General features: G+C 39.9%; 1 long non-coding RNA gene across 2 annotated transcripts in view; it reads left to right on the forward strand.

Moving 5' to 3' along the window:
• LOC308509138 overlaps positions 1-18,375 on the forward strand; it is a 28,411-nt gene extending 10,036 nt beyond the window's left edge. The window contains exon 3 of one of the 2 annotated variants that reach the window (XR_013995130.1): positions 12,381-18,375. This is a non-coding gene — a long non-coding RNA (uncharacterized lncRNA). The remainder of the gene's footprint in view (positions 1-12,380) is intronic. The other variant, XR_013995131.1, reaches the window with a different exon arrangement.
• Positions 18,376-18,694: the final 319 nt, after the last annotated feature.

The following is an 18,694-nucleotide window of genomic DNA, read 5'->3' on the forward strand; positions in this document are numbered from 1 at the left end:
CCATAAATGAAGTTTAAATTGAACAAGTAGTTATTTCCCAAACACACACAGAAACTTCGGGGAAACTTAGCTGGATTTATTGTGCTATCTCAACTGTTTTTAAATAAAAATGTATGTAGATTGAAATCTGTTCCCATAAGAAATAAGTAATTCCTCAAATATACCTGAAATGTAGGATCCTACATACAGAACAGCTTGTTACAGAATAGTATTTATGCAAGTTAACCATTCCTAGGAAGACTTTTTGCTTTTGTCACCTTTTTGTAAATGTATAGATGATGCTATATCCCAGCATGGTGAAAACGTATGTTTGCACAGTGTGTACCAAGATACCCTCGGACCTCTTTTTTCCTAATCCTGGCTGGGCTAATATCCAGAGCTCTGCTCTGTGCACTGCCTCAGAGTTGAGAAATTGATATGTGTCATCATGATGACTCGCTCTTACATTAATATTTTTGGTTCTTCCAATTGAATACAATTTAACTTTTTATCTCCTATGTAAAAACAGAATAAAATGAAGGTGAGATCCGTAAGACTGGAAGTCTTGCAAAGCAAGCTTACAAAGACAGTCCCTAAGAGAAGGGTCTTCTACAAATGTCCCAAAGATTAGTCCATATGTCTTTCTGGAACTTTTGCCAAGATAGTCACAGGATCAGAATTACTTCATGGCCATTATGCAGTGTCACATCTTACAGAGCCAAAGGAATAAATTCCAGACATGCAGAACACACATCTCTTCAGCCTCTCTCAGGCAGCCTGTCAGCTCCACAACATTCATGCACAAATCAGAAAGGGCAGCCAGAGCCTTAAGACTTTTTCTGCCAACCTCTTCCTTACTGTCTGCCTTCCTAATGCAGTGGAGTGAAAAACCTACAGCCAGGCCCCCACCCCTCACTGCTTTCCACCAGGTACTCCAAACTAGAAAAAAAAATAGGGTAAGAGAGAGCAGGAAAGAGAGGGAAGAGATTTTGTCAGGCAGAGAAGGAAAAACGAGTCATATATCCAAGAACTCTCTAGCAAAGGACTCATCACGTAAATTTTGACTTGTGCTGCCCGTCCTTTAATTGGCCAGAAAGCACACTCCAAATGCCACTCCTTCTCCTCAGTGTTCTTCTCTTTCTCTTCCTCTCTGTGGTCTGTCCTCCACAGCTGAATGCTTCTGAGTGTTTTCACTCTTAGAAACAGTATGATTCCTGTCAAACCACAGCTTAAACTTTTCAAAAAAGCTCTTGAGCTTTCATTTCTCTAACCAAGATCAGCAGTCTGTCATGTATAGTGTCATTTCCAACTGACTGCTGGAAATCTCCACCTGGATGCCTGCCAGCACCTTGAAATCAACATGTCCACAATCTCAGCATCTTCCTACCTGAATGTAATGTTGCTTTCCGGGATGTTTTTCTGTTAGTAATAAACCACTCTCTCAGTCATTTCGGCTATAAACATTGAATTTATATGGGAATCTTGCCTCTCCTGTGCTGTCACATGTGTTTGGTTTCTGGCATTGGTGACTAAGCAGAGCTCATGCCTCCAAAGGTTAAAAAAGCAGATGTTTGGGAGAGGATATTAAGTACAGTTTTGGACACACTGAGTACGAGATGTCAGTGAGACATCTAAGTGAATGTATTGTAGGGCTAGTGGAAAAAACCAGTCTGAAAACCAAAAAGTCTAGACTGGGAATATAAATTTGGGAGTCCTAACAAAATAAGTGGTAGTTAAGACCATGAGAGTGATGGAGTTACCTGAGATGAGATACACAGATATAGATATACTCATATTCCTGAGAGCAAGCATGAGAGCATAAGGTTTGTGGATCAGAAGCACAGTGATAACTGCACGGATTGCTCACATCCCGCCTTCCTCTTTCAGAGCAGTGTGATGAAAGCCATGGTCACCTGTGTGTGCAAAAGGATTTTTACATTATAGAAGAGGAACTCCAAAATTGTGAATCTGAAACCAGCCACAGAGATTTTTCTCCTATGTTTTCCTCTAGACATTTTATAGCTTTAGGTTTTACATTTAGGTTTACGATGCCTTCTGAGTTGATTTTTGTATATGGTACAAGGTATGGATCAAAGTTCTTTTGTGAAAGTAGGTATTCAGTTGTTCTAGCACCATTTATGGAATAGGCTATTGCTTCTCCACAGCCTTGCCTTTGCGCCATTGTAAAAAAAACCAGTTGTTCATGGATATGTGGGTCTATCTCTGGACTCTCCATTTTGTTCTGTTGATTTCTATGCCTTTCTTTACTCCGGTACAGCACTGGACTGATTATTATAGCTTTATAGTAAACCCTGAAGTTGGTTGGTGTTAGTTCCCTAACTTTGTTTTTCTTTTTCACAGTTGTTTGTCTATTCTAGGTCCTTTTCAATGCCATATAAATTTTAGAATCGGTTTCTCAGTGTCTGCGAAACACATTGGCCAGGATTTTCATTGAAATTGCATTGAATCTGTAGATCAATTTGGGGAAAGCTAATCTCTTAACAGTATTGAGTCTTGTTTAATTTGTTTATTTCTTTAATTTCTCTCAGCAATGTTTTCTAGTTTTCAATGTGCATGTCTGGCACAATGTTGTCAGATTTATCCCTAAGTATGTTACATTTTCCTGCTATTGTAAATAGTATTACTTTAAAATTTTAATTTCTGATTGTCAACAGTATATAAAAAATACAACTGATTTTTTTGCATATTATGCATTCTACAATCTTACTAAAAATCATTTATCAGCTATTTGGCTTTTTGTAGATTGCATCAGATTTTCTACATAGACAATCATATCATATGCAAATAAAGTTTTGCATTTTCCTTTTAAAGTTTTGCTTTTTCCTTTTAAATACAGATGCATTTTTTATTCTTGCATGATTGACCAACTGGAATCTCTAGGACAAGTTTGAGTAGAAGTCATGAGAGTGTACATTCTTGCTTTGTTCTTAATCTTAAAGGGAAAGTATGTTTTAATAAATTTATCCATTTAGTTACCAATTCCAGTGCTCCTTGTTCCTTTAACATTTCTCATTGTCCAGGTCTGTCTCTGATGAATTATTGCAGCATTTATATGTAAATAAAAAATTTTTATTTTGGGTTTATTATTACTTTTTTTTAAATGTGTGGAAGGAATTCTAGGGTAACAGTTGGATTTCTTCCCTTTAAGATGCTGTTCCATTGTCTTTTACTTCCATTGTTGCTGATAAGAAATCTGCTGTATTGATTATATACGGCTTATTCCTTCATAGTAAAAGCTGTTTAGTGCTACCTAGTCCAGCCCTTGTTTGGCAGTTTTTGAAGTTATCAGAAACATAGGCTTCTTTTAGCTTGCTACGTCTCAGTCCTTAGTTACAATAAGCTTCAGATCTTCACATTTGCATCCCAAGCACCAGAAAGAAAAATAAAAAAGGATAAGGACAAAAGGCATGTCATACCCAACAACTTCTACTTACATCCCATTGTCCAGAATGAAGTCATATTGCTACATATTGCTAGCTGCAAGAGTGACTGAGAAGCATGGAATACTGCTCGGGCATACTGCTCTCCTGAATAAAATTGGGATAGCATTACCAAGAAAAAAGGGTAGAATGGTAGGTAATACCATGTCTGTCATAGTTTCTAAGAAGAACTGTATTCTCTGAGCCGTCTTCCTCCTCACCCTGATTCCCACTCCCTGGAGGCAACTATCTTCCACTCTTTTATCTGTTTTCCCTCGCATTTACCTTCATATTCAGATAAAACCAACATTGTACAGCTAACTATTTTCTTGTTTTAAATGTTGTCTGTTTATTTCACTATAAAAAGTGAGAAGTTGACCTCTCTTATCTGTACCCTTACACCTATACCACTCCCACTTCCCTTCACCCATTCTTCTAATGTAATTACATCATAAACATTTTATTCATGCAGTACTCAATGTTTATATTGTTATCACTGTTAATATTATTCAAAGCTGCATCATGTAGTGTATTATAGTTGCGTAGCATTGAAACATTTCTTAAATTGTTACTGAATTATTTTTTCCTTTGCTTAGTTTTGTATGTCCCTAATTTATTCCTAAACTTTTAATTTAAGTGTAAATTACATCTCAGCACAGTCAAACAGATATTTGTCATTTTTATCTTTGTTTTAGAGACATGCTTCTGGAACCCTCTGTTTCCTGTTGCTCCAATCTGGGCTGTTTGCTCCTTGGTCCCGATACACAACTGTCTTCCTGAGCAATTCTATCATCATCCTGGGGATTCCCTTCACTTTGTGTTAGGGCTCCTATGTCCTTGGTCCCATCCTTTGTCTTCTTTCTTGGTTCATTCCCTTGTTTTGGTAAGGCACATTCTCTAGTAACTTTTAGAGAAATGGCACATTGGCAGTAAATATTTTTGAAATGCCTATCTGACAGCACCTTTCTAACCTCATGTTTGATTGGTAATTTGGATGGAAAAAATTTCTCCCAGATTTTTTCTTTCCTGTAGACTTGAAAGACATTGTTCCATTCTAGTTTTTAATGTTACTATTGAGAATTGTTATGCCATTCTGATTCTCACTCTTTTTATGTCATCTGTTTTTTTCTCTTTGGATACTTTTTGGATCTTTTATTTATTCCTAGTGTTCTGAAATTTCATAACAATGATTCTTTATTTGGGTCTTTTTTCATCTGTTTGAGCTGACTATCTCAATCTGAAATTTTTCTCAAAATTTTTTTTAATCTTTCAGTTCTGGGTAAAAATTTTGACAAAAATTTTAATTATTTTTCTGTCTTTTCTCTCTTCCTAGGGATCCTACTATTCAGATGTTGGGCCTCTAGATTGAGCTTCTCTTTTAATATCTTTGTTACTGTGGGTTTATGCATTTTCTGTCATTTTTATATACTTTCAAGAAAAAGTAATGGTAAATACATGTATCTAGTCCTCTGTATTTAACTGGAATCCTCTGATCTCTTCAGATATTTTTATTGTAAGTAGATAAGCTACTGCAGAAATCTGTAGTCTCTCTGAGATGAAAGCCAGATTTCATTTTGTTGGTCTGATTCTCCCGACTCTCAGACTTTGCTTCAGGCTGTTTACACAAAGTGGAAACAAAGGCAAGTCAATGAACTAGAGCAGGACCAGGTGCAAGCCCCTTGGGCATGTTACTTTCTCTTTTGTAAGGTTTATTCATTTCAGAATTGAGGGACCATAACACCACTTTTCACTGCTCCTGGTTGTTGAGATGATCAAATGAGAGTACGTGGAAAGACATATAGTGGTATATGAATGAGAAAGACTGTGACTCTCAGAAAGGAACACGGAATCGCCTAACGAATATTCAACTAAAACTTGACGTTTTTGACCAGGGAAAAACTAAATAAAACAGGAACAAAAAAAGCAAGGATGAGGTAAGATACTACTCAAGTTCAGTGGAAAGGAAGGTCACAGAGACAGTGCTGGGCAGTGGATCGAGCAGAGGCCTTTGAGACAGACAGACAAATAGGGTTTCCTCCCTGATTTCAGAACTTACTGGGTCATCCATAAGTGTCTGTCTCAAAATGAGGAAAATAATGCCTGCCTTGCAGTGTTGCTGTGAAGAAACAGACTTACAGAGATACAGAATATAGCTAGCATTCAATAAATGATAGCAATTTTCAGTGGTTAGGGGTTTGCTGGCTCTAGAACCAGACTATCTGGGTTTGTCTCATCCTGCGGTTTCTGAATTGTGTGACTTGGGGCAAATTACTCAACCTCTCTGGGTCTGTTTCCTCATCTGTAAGATGGGCTAGTAACAGCAGCCACCATATAGGGTGGTTATAAATAATGAATAGGTTAGTCAATGGAAAATGTCTACAATGAAGGCATGGCACACAATCACTGATCAATAAATATTAGCTATTATTATTAGTTATTAAACAGCAAAGCAACTGTTTCCACCATGAATTGAGTCATCATTCAGAGTGCAAATAAAGCCACAGATGTAATTTAATTTCTGTGCTAAAATAAATTTGCACATAATAAACAGAGATGACTTGTCCTGGCACCAGGTGGCTCATTATCTAAAGTGTCCCTAGTCCTATATCCCTGGTCCCATATGTCCTTAAGCCAGGGATGGCTGCAGTGAGAACATTTGAAGACATTCTGATGTCAGGGCTCTGGCCAAATTCTGATTCTGTCCTGAAAAGTAGAAGCCCTAAATTGGGAAGCAACAAGGGGCAGAGGGATGAATTATCTCCTAATCAGCCTTCCTGACTTGATGGGCATCCCTGAATAGACTCAGACATCATGGCTTTTCAGACATCATAGTCTCAGACATCATGGCTTTTCCGTTTAATGCAAAAACTGAGAACTTCCTGAACTTTGCCCTCCTGACTGCAAATATTCCAGCACTAGTTCCCTTCCCCAACCAATGACTAGGTTGACTGTGGCGACCTCCTAAGCCACACTCACTAGCCCTGACTTTACCTGGCTGGCCTTTGACTCTAAGCTGCCTCTGCCCTGCAACTGCCAGCTTCCTGCTCTGCCGTGGTTCCAGATATAAGGATGGCGGCGTTGCCCAGTGCTCAACGAATAGTTGTTAAATGAATAGGTAATCAGCGGAGGGAGGGATATAGTAAATATGTCTGCTTCCCTATCATAGAAAAATATGATACATGAAGGTAATATGTAGCTAATATTTTTAATGATAATATCTAGTTTTTGCTGCCCTCCTCTCGGCTCATGTACTTGCCTTGTAGTGGTTTGTGTTTGTGTCTCCTCTAAAAGACTGTGAACCTCGTAAAGGCAGGGCACTTACTTTTCTCATCTGTAATATTTGAGGAATGGATTAATGAATGAATCTCTCCATTCAACAAATATTTGTTGAACTCTGAGCAATGATCTGGAGATACAGCAGTGCTCAAGACGCAGGAGACCTGTGATCTCACAGAGCTTACATTTCAGAGGAGGAGACAACCCATACCTTAGTAAATGAACAAAGTAATTTCAGAGAGCGAATGCAGTAAACCCTCATACATTCCATCAATGCAATTTTTTTTTTGGCATTTTCTTATAAGGAGAATATAGTGTGTAATTTGGCCCCGAGTGTCTTCTCCGTGCAGCCGATCTCTAAAGAGGGAAGAAGTATAGACGACAAGGATTTATCTAAATTACTAAACTGCAATGATCTAGTCTTCCAAAATGAGACAAGCAGCAGCATCGCTAAGTGTTTTAGCTTGGCCTGCAATTTGCTAATCAGAGGCTGGAAGTGACATGCCATAGACCTACCCAGGCTTTTAACTGATAGGCTTACAGAAGGTTCAGCAACAAATCTGTGCTCTGTAATTGCAAGTGTAAAGGCACACATCTCAGGTCATTTAAATGAAAAGCTCAATATTCCTTCTGCCTTCTCCCACTTGTAGAAATCAAACAAAAACATCTGCGTCAGAAATAAGCCGGTAGTGGTCTGTAACTTCCAAGTAAAGAAAAAACTGATAGCGATTGACAACTGGGTCCTTACCCATAGCACTCTTATAAGTCCATGGAAGAAAAATTCTTTCTTAAAAGCACAATAAACATATTTTGGAGATACTACTCTACATGTCTAAATAATAAAAGGAAAACAAACTTAATTAGCCCAGATAAAATTTCACCCTTTGATACATGCAGGATCTCAGGATAATGGGTGTTTTGCCCAGGGCAGAAGTTACTCCTCAGCACGTGTCCATGCATTCTGTATCCATATGTAGTGTTTGTATGTATGTCTAGAGTTCCAGTGTCTCTATTCACTACGGTACCTATGAAAACAAAGATACTGAGAACTGAATGAGTAGGTAGAAATTAGGTCCAAGAAGACAAGTACATACTCACCTTCCTTCTTGTTAAATGATCTCTGTTGTGGCTTTGAGAAAAGCTTATGTTTTAGGGGTGTGTGTGTGTGTGTGTGTTTACATGGAGATCCACTTCTAGTCCTCTGTGATTAGTCCCGAAGTGGCCAAGAAATGGGTCAAATGGGGCCATGAAACAGAAGCGCCACCAACCAGGTAGAGTCCACCAGTGCTGCCCGCCACCAGCTTTGCTTGGTTTCCTTTCTGATCCCTGTTCCACAGACGGCTGAGCCAGGGAGCAGGCAGAAGGAAAATTAGGTGTACTGCTTTTCTTCCACAGCCTTATTCTTCGTGTTCAAAATTAAGCTTCGGCATCTTGGAATTAAAAGCATTGACATTTGTGGGGAGAGGAGTATCTTTAAGTTTGTATTAAGTCAAATTATACACTATGATAAAAATAAATTACATATTTTATTCCAGACATCCATGCAAATAGTGAGAATAAATTATTCCAAAGAGATTACTCCTTAGGAAAGGGCTATTATACAATTTCTACTCTTGCCTTTAATGTTTCAGTTAGATTTATATTCAGAATGTTATCTGGAGACATGAATCCAAGCAAGATACTGCCCAAGAATTTTTATTATTGTTTACTCTCCTTAGATACTTACTTACACTTGCATTTACGAAGCTGAAGGAAGCACATGCAGAGAGAGAGACACACGAACACGTGACGCTCCATCTCCTACAGTGCAGTCATTGATGACAGGCTAATTTATAGTAGGTGCCCAGTCATTTGTTTCCACAGCTTAACTTATTCATCGTCAGACAGGGTGTCTGTGTTTCCCCCGTGCACTTCCAGTTGGCAGAATAGTGCCAGACTGGCATCTTGTCTTGTGACGTGCTAACAGAGTCCACTAATAAATGGCGCGTCCAGTGGTACCAACACGCCGTCCCTCTCAGCGGGGGGTGCACCTGGCAATTGGTGTCAGCCTGAAGAACTGCAAAGGTTGGTGTGCCCACGTGCCAGGTCATGTATAAAAAGGCGACAGTGAATTCACACCCTCTCTATGCACAAGGAATTGTAAAAGGGGAGCTTTGAAAAGTTGAGGAGTTGGGGGGCCAGGGGTAAAGACGGTCCTGATAGCTGCCATCCTCACTTTTGTGAAATCTGGGGTGAAACAAATCACCATTGTTTCACTGGGTTGGGTCCATGCCTGGCTCGGTGCTCCACACATTACTAGTTCTCAGTGGTTATCATTATCATCATTAATGGTGGTAATAATTGACAACATGGTAAATAACTTGAAAAGAGCTGGTTTCCTGAAGGGAAAAAAAAATCACTGTAATAATGGCTCTTTTACACAGTAATAAATAGCACATTTGTGTCTTGGTATTTTAAATTATGTCTTTGTTTGCCGAGGCTGGAGGGCATAGGGTGCAATTTTGAAATCCAATAAACGAACAAATGAATTAGCATTAGGGAAAGAGTACATGTTAATCAAAACAGCCATTTGGACTTTGGGTCCTTAATTGCACGTAAAATGTCTGTTTTGCTTCTTTCTTTTTCACGTTACTTATTCTGGGATTTGCAGTGCCGGCCTTACCCATAAGAGGAGGAGAAGGTGCTTACTGGGTGCTGAGCTGTTATGCTATGCCACATAAAATAGCTCTTTCTGAAACAAGTACCCTTTAATAGAGGTAAAGCTTAAAATGCAAATATAACAGAAACCTGTACTGAAAAGGAACTGGGACACTCGTGACTCACCCAGCTTCTCTCCTAACTTTGACCAGTCAATAGTAGGAGAAAGAAGACAGACCTGGATAAGCAGTCTCGAACAATAGAACGTTAATATATTTTTTCTGCAGGGCTTGCCAAAGATCCTGCTCAATAGTCTGATTGAGAAAAATACATGTGTTGCCTCCTGCTGATATCTTAAAATATTTTCCTGTATTTACCTACAAGGTAAACATGTTTACCTTGGTAAATAATTTCAATTAAACCAGAATTAGAAAAATTATAACATTTCCTGCAACGCGAAACAAAAGCTCAAGCTTTTCTACCTCTACTCTTTCTGTGATTTAGAATAACATCTAATATTGGAATAAAAACTCAAATATGATTTATGGAGCTTAAAGTGCATTTCTTTTAGAAATGGTTTGGCATCAATGTTTTTGTGCAACTGAACTAATTTGTTTCAAAAGATGGCAGAGTAGATTTTACCTAGGAAACCCCTTGGAATTCCAAATGCACATTCTCTGGGTGTCCATTTATTTTAGGAATCTGGTAGAAGATAGGAATCTATTTCAACTAAGAAAGCCTTTCTTGAACTATCAGCTTGGTAGATAAAGTGTCAACTTGGTAGAAGCAATGATAATAAAGATGATAATATCTCATTGAGAAGCAGATTGAGCAACATTTCATCCCCTTGTTTTCCACAAAGCATCAGTGGCTTGCAGTACTGCATCTACAGATAACGAATTTTCATTGTTCCCTGATGACTCATTTCCTAGGGATCTTTTACAAAAGCAACTCAGACATACTCGGAGAATCACTGTCCTAGCTTGTTTCAAGCTTTGTCATGGATTCTTCATTTCTTTTATCTATACAATTGGGAAGCTTCTTGTCATACACTTTAAGATTGAGTTCCATCTTGGTCCACCCTAGGCTTGGTTTCCTCTTGGAGCCACTAAACAGTTTCTGAGTGTGGAGAAGTGAATTCTAGTTGATTCATGTGAGCGAGCCACTTCCACGCAGCCGCTGCCTCTGACCACTTCTGCACCATTGGGACAGACCAAGCATCCTGTTTTTTGTGTGAGGGTCTCCGCTCCTTCCACCGTGCTTCCCAGCACTGTGCCAATGCCCTATTGAAGCGTTCCTCACATGCTACTTATGCCAGTTTCCTAGGGCTGCTGTAAAAACTCACTACAAACATGGCAGTTTAACAACAGGAATGTATTCTCATACGGTTCTGGAGACTAGAAGTCCCAAATCAAGGTGTTAGCAGGATTGAGTCCCACTGGATGTTGCGAGAGAATCAGTTCCATGTCTGTCTCCTAGGTTCTGGTGGTTGCTGGCTATCCTTGGTCTTCCTTGGCTTGTGGCAGCATAACTGCAATCTCTATCTTTCTTCACATGGGGTCCTCCCCTGGTGTGTCTGTTTCTTCTCCTCTTATAAGGACACCAGTCAAATTGGATGAGGGCCTATCCAGTACGACCTCATCTAACTTGTGTAGGTGAGGAAAAATAATTTTTCCTCTACTCTTCTGAGTTCCCAGCTGAGACCCTGGTAACAAAAGACAGATTAACAAGAGAAAAGCAGAAGTTTGTTAACATGTATACCTCATGTATACCTGAGAGACATTCAGGGGAAAATGAATAACTCTCCGAGGTGGCATAGAATTTAGGATCAAATATCATCTTAACAGGGAAAGGGGAAGGGCAAATGTCAGCCGCTTCGGGGAGAGTAAATGATCTTTAGGAAAGATTAATTTACCCTTAGAATCGATGGGAGGTATGATAGTGTGTGGCCAAATTTGCCTGAGTGTGGTATCCACTTCTAGACTTCTCTCCTATGCTGAGAGTCGATCTTCCCAGGTGGATGAAACCCCTGGAAGGGGATGTACAACTGAGTTCCTTTTGGAGAATCTGTCTTTAGGTGTATGAGGGAAATTCGGAGACGTCCATCCCTGCATTTGCAGTTTTTCAAGTGCCTTTAACTCATAATAATATACCAAAGTAGCATATTTTGATGTGACATGTCCTGAAGTCCTACAGTCATATTTTGGGACGGCATATTCTGCTACCCTTCACTTGATTACATTTGCAAAGGCCTTATTTCCAAATGAAGTCATATTTTGAGGTACTGGTGGTTAGGACTTCAGCAATATCTTTCTGAGACCCAATTCAGCTCATCACAGTGTTGTAATTTTTGTTGTCATTTTTCCTATTGCATTGTGAGCTCCCTGAGGACAGTTCTGTCCCACACACCTGGTACCTCACAGTGCTCCATCAATAATGATTGATTAAGGGATAGCAAACTGATGTGTATTCATAATGAGTGGGTTGGGAATTGGAGAAATGTTGGTACTTGATAGAAAAGGACCCCCCGACTCCTGCTTGGGTGTCTAGAATTCATTAGCCTGCAGAGTATTGACTGAAGTGGGTACAAACACTGCAGCTTTACTTTGTAAAACCAGTTTCAATATTTCAATAAACCCGACAGAAATGGCACGTATATCCATAGAAAGGCTGCACAGGTTAACGAAAATGTCATGTTTCTTTGCTCTTAACTCAGAATTTTATTAAATCGGAACTGAGTGGCTCAGAAATATTAACGCTCTAAGCCCAGTGACATGTCAGGGTCATTTTCAGTTGGGTGGTCTCTTCCAGAGCCTCAAACAGTAGGTGGGAGCATGAGTCCACATTTACCCATGATGTGAGCTTACTATCTTCATTTATCTATAGCAACTACCCTTCCCTGGTTCAAAGCTGGTCTACCAACTCTCTCCTGTCTTCTTTCCCTTCACTTCCCAGTCTTCCCCAGGCTTTTGTTTTTGTTCTTTAACTTTTACTGCCTTACATTCCCCTCCCACTGAGCAACATGCCTCACCAGCTTTTCTGTCTTAGGGAGAAAGGGACAGCTTCTCAGCATGGCAGAAGAGCTCCACTACTGGCCCTTCATAAAGTGGGAATAGAGGACTCTGGAAAATCCTCTCATTCAGCAGCAAAAATGGGGGCTAGCAAGAAGATGGTGGCTGAGCTAGCAAGCGACGGAGTGTGGATTGCAGATTGCAGAGAAGTGGACAGCAAGTAGCAGATCCTGCGGCTCCTGCTTCCTGTGTCTCCAACCCAGCCACCAGCGAGACTATAGTGGTATGACTCCCCTACCTATGGCTCCATTGGGTGTTCCTTTTTGGCCTCACCATATCCTGCGTTTTTATGTGGGGAGTGGGACCAGAGACCCTGCAGCTCGCCTCGCACGACAGCATGTCAGAAGTGAATACCACCTTCATCCTTTTCCTTTGTTGCTTTTGCAACAAATTCTCATCTCCCCCATGGCTGATGGTCACGTTGGGCCTGCTGGTACAAAAGCAAACAGGAAAAGCTAATAAAATCATTTTCAAAAATATTACTTCTAATATACCAAGTAATTACAAGTTACTCAGTGACAAGTACCAAAGAAGAAATCAGCTGGGTGATGAGACAGAGAAACTTAGTGGGGAGTTCACAGAGGGCTTTCCAGCTCATCAAACAGCCTTGAAGGGGTGTGAGAGTTCAGAGCATGCCAACCCCAAATAGCCACTCTGATCTATTTTGAGCCGAGGGCAATGAAAAAAACCTGAGATAAGAAAAACTCTGCCCTTCCCCTTCCTACCAGGAAGGACAAAATGACTGGTAATCATTGGAGACAACTCTAGACTCTTATCAACCCAGATAGCTAGCAGGCCCCAGAGGAATCTACATTCCACACCTGCCACTAGTATCCCCCATATGTTTACTTTCTCACTGTTTGCCACCCATAAAATCCTAAAGCCCTTTGTCTTGCCACTTTTCTGTAAGATTTGTTGTTCTTTTGTTGAAATGCTATATAAGCCCAAGTTCTAACCACCCCCTTTGTGTTACTTATTGTTGAGTACAGGCCATGTGTATATGCACTGTACCTGTTATTAGACTTCTGTTTGGTTTTCTCTTGTTAATCTGTTTTTTGTCAGTCTCATTTGCAGGGCTCAATCAAGGAACCTAAGATGGGTAAAGGAAAAAGTTGTTTCCTTCCTACAGAGGAAAAAAAACTTTTAAGGGAAGGGCCCCAAAGAGATCCTATTGTTCTCTTCATTAAGGCGTGGACCACATTTCTCCACTGCCTTGACCAGTCAACCACTAAATTTTACTCAGTAATTTCCCCCATTTATTTCAGATTAACAAACATATTCCTAAGCATTTAGTCTTTGGCAAGTCTTGTGACACTCAGATACCCTTATTGAGTGACTTTTTTATGTTTTAAGAACCTGTCATTTTCATGATGGATGCTGGAGTCTGAAGGAGGAAGAACTGAAGCGTTTGTGATGTTACGGCTTGGCTGCTCATTAGAATCACCTGGGGACCTTTAAATGTGTGTGTGTGTGTGTGTGTGTGTGTGTGTGTGTGTGTGTGTATTAGTATGTAAGAGTTTATTATTATTACTTAAGCCCTGGCTCCAGGGACAGCATTGATCAGGCCGTGAATTCTGGAAGAATACCTTTGGGATTTCTGTAGTTAAGTTGGATCCATGCTACTTCTTTTCCAGGTGTTGGTATTGGCCTGTGTTTGAGTGACATTCTTCAGCCTGTGATACTTCCCATCCTCTCTTAGCCTTCGCACCACATGTTTGACGTTAGCATGAGCCTGTGCTGTACCATTACACAGCTGGAGACCTGCAATGTCATCCCACGCAGGGTCACAGGTGCCGGAGTGAGCACTTGATGCCATGATCACATCTTGCATGGTGCATATCTTATTACAGCAGAAAGATGTGGGGCTGAGTATGAGGGCTGCAGTTACGGGCCCTTGTGTTTGTGAGCAACTAGAACTATGTAATGAAGATACCTGTCGTCTCTGTGATCCTCGACAGTATAACGCTTGTATGTCCATTTTGCCCTTGAGTGATAGAATTAAGAATGAGATGATTAATCTTATTTCTTGGTATTCTACAGCCTGTGTTTATTCAGATTCCTCAAAATTAATGGACCAGATTCACTTGGTTTCACTTGGTGGGTGGTGGGCCGTGAGACTTTGAAGTTATGGCAACCGGGATTTAAGGTACCTTATTAATGGAGAGGTAAGAAGGAGCCTGTGCCAGCCCAGGACAAGAAAATACCTAGCAGAAGGCCGTAGTGCTACAGGATGTGTGGATTTGCAGCGTTGCCTTGATCATTCCTTATTTTCCTCTTTTATTTACGGCACACCATTGAGTAGGCCAGGCTCTGTGGGTGCCTGGCTCATGGTACGTGCACCTTGAATGTTTGTGGAATAAATACGATAATGATTTGTAGAAGGACGTCCTTCTCCATGGCCCTGGGCTGCTCGTGCGCGGTGGACTTCCTGACTTGTCACTTCTGTAATGAATGTGGGTCGAATGTTCCTGCTTACTGATTTCTCTAGCTGTGTTTTCTTCTTGGCTATTGATAGGAATGGACATCATTTCTGTCTCACTCCTAGATCTTCTCCACATAAGTCTTGGATTTGTCAATTGTGACATTCACGTTTATAAGTCTATTCTTATAACTTTTCATCTACTAGGAGAAATTAGGCTTCAGTATTGTTCACAAATGAATTATACTTTGCGTTTCTATGTGTGTCTTAGTTTTCTATATACTTTCTTTTGTTTTTGGCCTAGTTTCTGTCATTTCTCCATTTTCCCCCAGTTGCTATTTTCTTGTTCATACACAGATCAGGATTAAGAGTGAGAACCAGTGGAAAAACTGTTTTAGAGGAGGATTGTGATAAGGATGCCCATATTTACTAAGGGTGTTTCTTTTTTTATTATGATTAATTCTAATTTATGCTATTCATTTTGTTGAGGGGATGAAAGGAAACAACTGAAACCAACTGTGTTGTTGTTAGGGTTCTACTCGGCCCCTTGGCCCTCGTCTCTTTCTCCCAGATGTCCTGTCGAGGGCCTGGCACACAGGAGGCCCTAAATAAATGTTTATTTAATGCCTACACCGGAAACAAAGAGGCTTTTAAAACCTCAAATTAGTTCAATAAAAAGATTGAAATGGAAATGGGGGAAAAGATTGAAATGGAAATGAGATTTCGGAGTTCTCTGTGGATCTTGTTTCTCATTCTTGCTTTTTCACTATTAGCACTGAAAATTGAAAATTGACTGCATTTAATTTCAAATTTATTAATCGATATGCAGTTTATTTTTCCTGAAAAATCACTGTTGTTTGAGTACTAGTCAGATTGATTTCTTCAATTAATTTTCAAACTTTTGACTCACTTTGAGCTTAAAAGCTTGTTCCATGTTTCCAAATAGTTCAAAGAAATTACCCCACTAAAACTATGGGAGAGTTAGTTGTAAAGCTTAAGTAACAAAAATCTCTATTTATGGAACCCAATTTTCTGAGGATGTAGGCTTTATGAAATGAAAATGACTGTTGCAATGAATAGTGTAAAATCAACCTTCCATTCAAGGGGATGGCAGTGGCATCGCATTAGTGTCTCAGGCAACTCCCTTCAGTGAATTGTCCCTTAAACACTCTCAATTGCATGCATGGCTTGGGATTTCTGTCTCTGGAACTTATCCCTATTGTAGTTTCCTTTTCTCCTTGGCTTCTTTTCCCCTCACACCATCAGATGGGTGTGCTCAACCTGAAATTTCCTTCTGCACTCAAGTTTCCCAGTCCCTCCCCCTTCCTCAGTTTCCAAGAACTGTTCAGGTTTCTCTCTGAAAATTAGTCTCTTCTAGAGTTCCCTTTTCTCCTTTTCTGCATCAGGCATTTGTTGATGTATTTCCTTGGTGGTTAGCATTTGTTACCCAGTGAAAATATCAACACCTGTAAGTTGCTTCCTAGCTCTCACATTTTCCTAAGAACAACGAGCTGATTTCCATGTTTACAGAATATTATTTTTAATGGAAGTGCCCTTTACCCTGACTTGTTCTGTAAAAATGAAATTTTGTCTTATTTTCTCTCATTTTTGTGCTAGGTCTTGAACCCAATATTTTTATAGTTGAAAGCTGTGTTTTTTAGCTTTCTTTTCTCTGACTCACACTGACAGTTTTAAATTTGATTTTCAGTTAATTTTAGTTATGAAAACTAGCCTAACAAAGTATAACCAATTAGCTAAGCGATTGCCACTAGGGCCTGTGGATTTTTAACTATACAATCAATGAGTTCACTTCAGGTTGTGTGTCTTAATGTAAAAGAAGAACTCGTATTGCTTAGAAGCCTAGAATTTGTCTAATGGATGGCAGTAGTTACTTATAAATAACCTAATGATGAAAGAAAAAGGGGGAAACCATCACGGATAGAAGAAGAAAAGCCAATGCAGGCTCACGATTGCCCTGAAATAGTCTCATAGACTTAAATACATATGCAGTTTCTTCTAGCCGCAATCATTGAGCTACATCTTAGCCAGGTTTTTTGTAAAGGTCCCAGTGAAGTTTGACTGTCCCTTCCTTTTCCTTACGTTTCACAACCCAGGAAAGGGGACTTTTCTAAGAATTGAACGGATTTTCTTTAGCTCCTGCAGATAAGGATGAGATTTCAGATCTGATTCACAGTACACTGATTTCTAGCTCTCAAGAAACAGTGATTGTGTCTTCATTTCCTTTGCTTCCACCTCCCAAAAGGTTACAAGAAAATGTGTATACAGTTGAGAATGGACACATTTTCTACACTGACTATAGAAAAGAGAAAACGAGCAAGCAACACTCTACATAGTAAAGTTCCAATGCGAACACGAGTCTCAGGCATCTGCAGCTGACCTGGTGGCCCTGGCTAGTTCTAATCACTCTGCTTCCCAGATGGAAATCTTGGCAAAACTCCGGTTGGCCTGAATTGATGTGAGGTCAGCTCAGAGGACAAAAGACAAGTGGGTGCACCCTTTTCTGTTCCAAAAGTGAAATTTCTTTCAAGGAGGTCACACTCCTCCTCCTCAAACCATTTCAGTTTTCCCTGATGGTTGCTTCATGGGAGTGTGCCATCATCACAAGACAATGTCACAAACCAACCAACAAATGCCAAATTATTGGGGCTGACCAAATAGCTGTCACCCAACTCTAGATCCCAGTGAATGGCTTTATGGTGTTCCTTTTCTCTGATTTAATCTGTGCGTCTTTCTCCCCTGTAGCACCATAAGCCTTTAACGGGCATTCAATGCTAATTCAATAACCTCGTCTCCAGTGAAAATGCTCAAATACACTCATCTGAAAATTGCCATTTTATAGGGAACTAGTCTCTTTGGATTTCGTTTAAGAATGACTTACTTTGCAGAAAGCCAGGGGCACCCTTGGGGGAGAAGGGGCTATAGATAGGACATCATGAGGGAACCATTTGTAGGCGAGATGGCCCCACATGCCGAGCAGACTCAAGGTTCTGAGGGAGCTTAAAGTTGAGCAAACAAGAACTCAGTGCTTCCTGGAGCTAGAGTCAAAAAGGCCAGTAAGTATGAGTATTTTAGATAAGAGCCTGTGTGGGCGACATCGCCGTCTCTGTAGGGAGAGATATTTCACAGTATGTCTTTTGATGACTACTCCAGAGTGATTTATGACAATTCAGAGAGACATTCATCTGGAATGGTGTTCTTTACAGATTAATGATGATGGCAAAAAATAGTGTGCCCACATCTTTTGAGAATTAGAGGTTGTTGCGGAAATGTTTGTCATAAATCATTAAAGAGGAGTTCACAAAATTGTTAACTCAGACCTTTTATTTTTTAAACAAAAACAAACCAATAACACACATGTAGAAAAAAGGTCAGAAGGAAATGCATTGAAATGTTCACAGTTCACAAAATGGTGGCATTCTGTTTTGTACTGATACGTGTATTCTAAATTTTCTACCAAATGCCTCCAGTGCAATTATTAAAAATTAAATATCATTGTTTGTCTTTTAACACTATACCTGGATTTGAGGTCATTAAAAAAGAAAGAAAAAACAAACCTCCCTGAACTCCAGAAAGTGAAATGGAGATCAGAAGCCCAGAGTCGGATGGGAAGCTATAGTAGCTTAGTCAAATGCTTCGCCTCTCCCCCTGTGCCCCTGGAATAGGGAATGGCCATGACAGTCAACTCCAGTTTAGATGACAAACCAAAGAGAGAGAGAAGCTTTTATTGGAATTGTCAGCCTTAGCCTTGAGATAGCACACAAGTGGTTTTAACAGCCAAATCACATCTTTGCGAACAATGTCACAAAGATAGAGAAGGAGCATTATATTTTTTATTTCACAGATGTCCTGAA

This window comes from Rhinolophus hipposideros (genome assembly GCF_964194185.1).
Source record: "Rhinolophus hipposideros genome assembly, chromosome: 16".
Lineage (NCBI taxonomy): Eukaryota > Metazoa > Chordata > Mammalia > Chiroptera > Rhinolophidae > Rhinolophus > Rhinolophus hipposideros.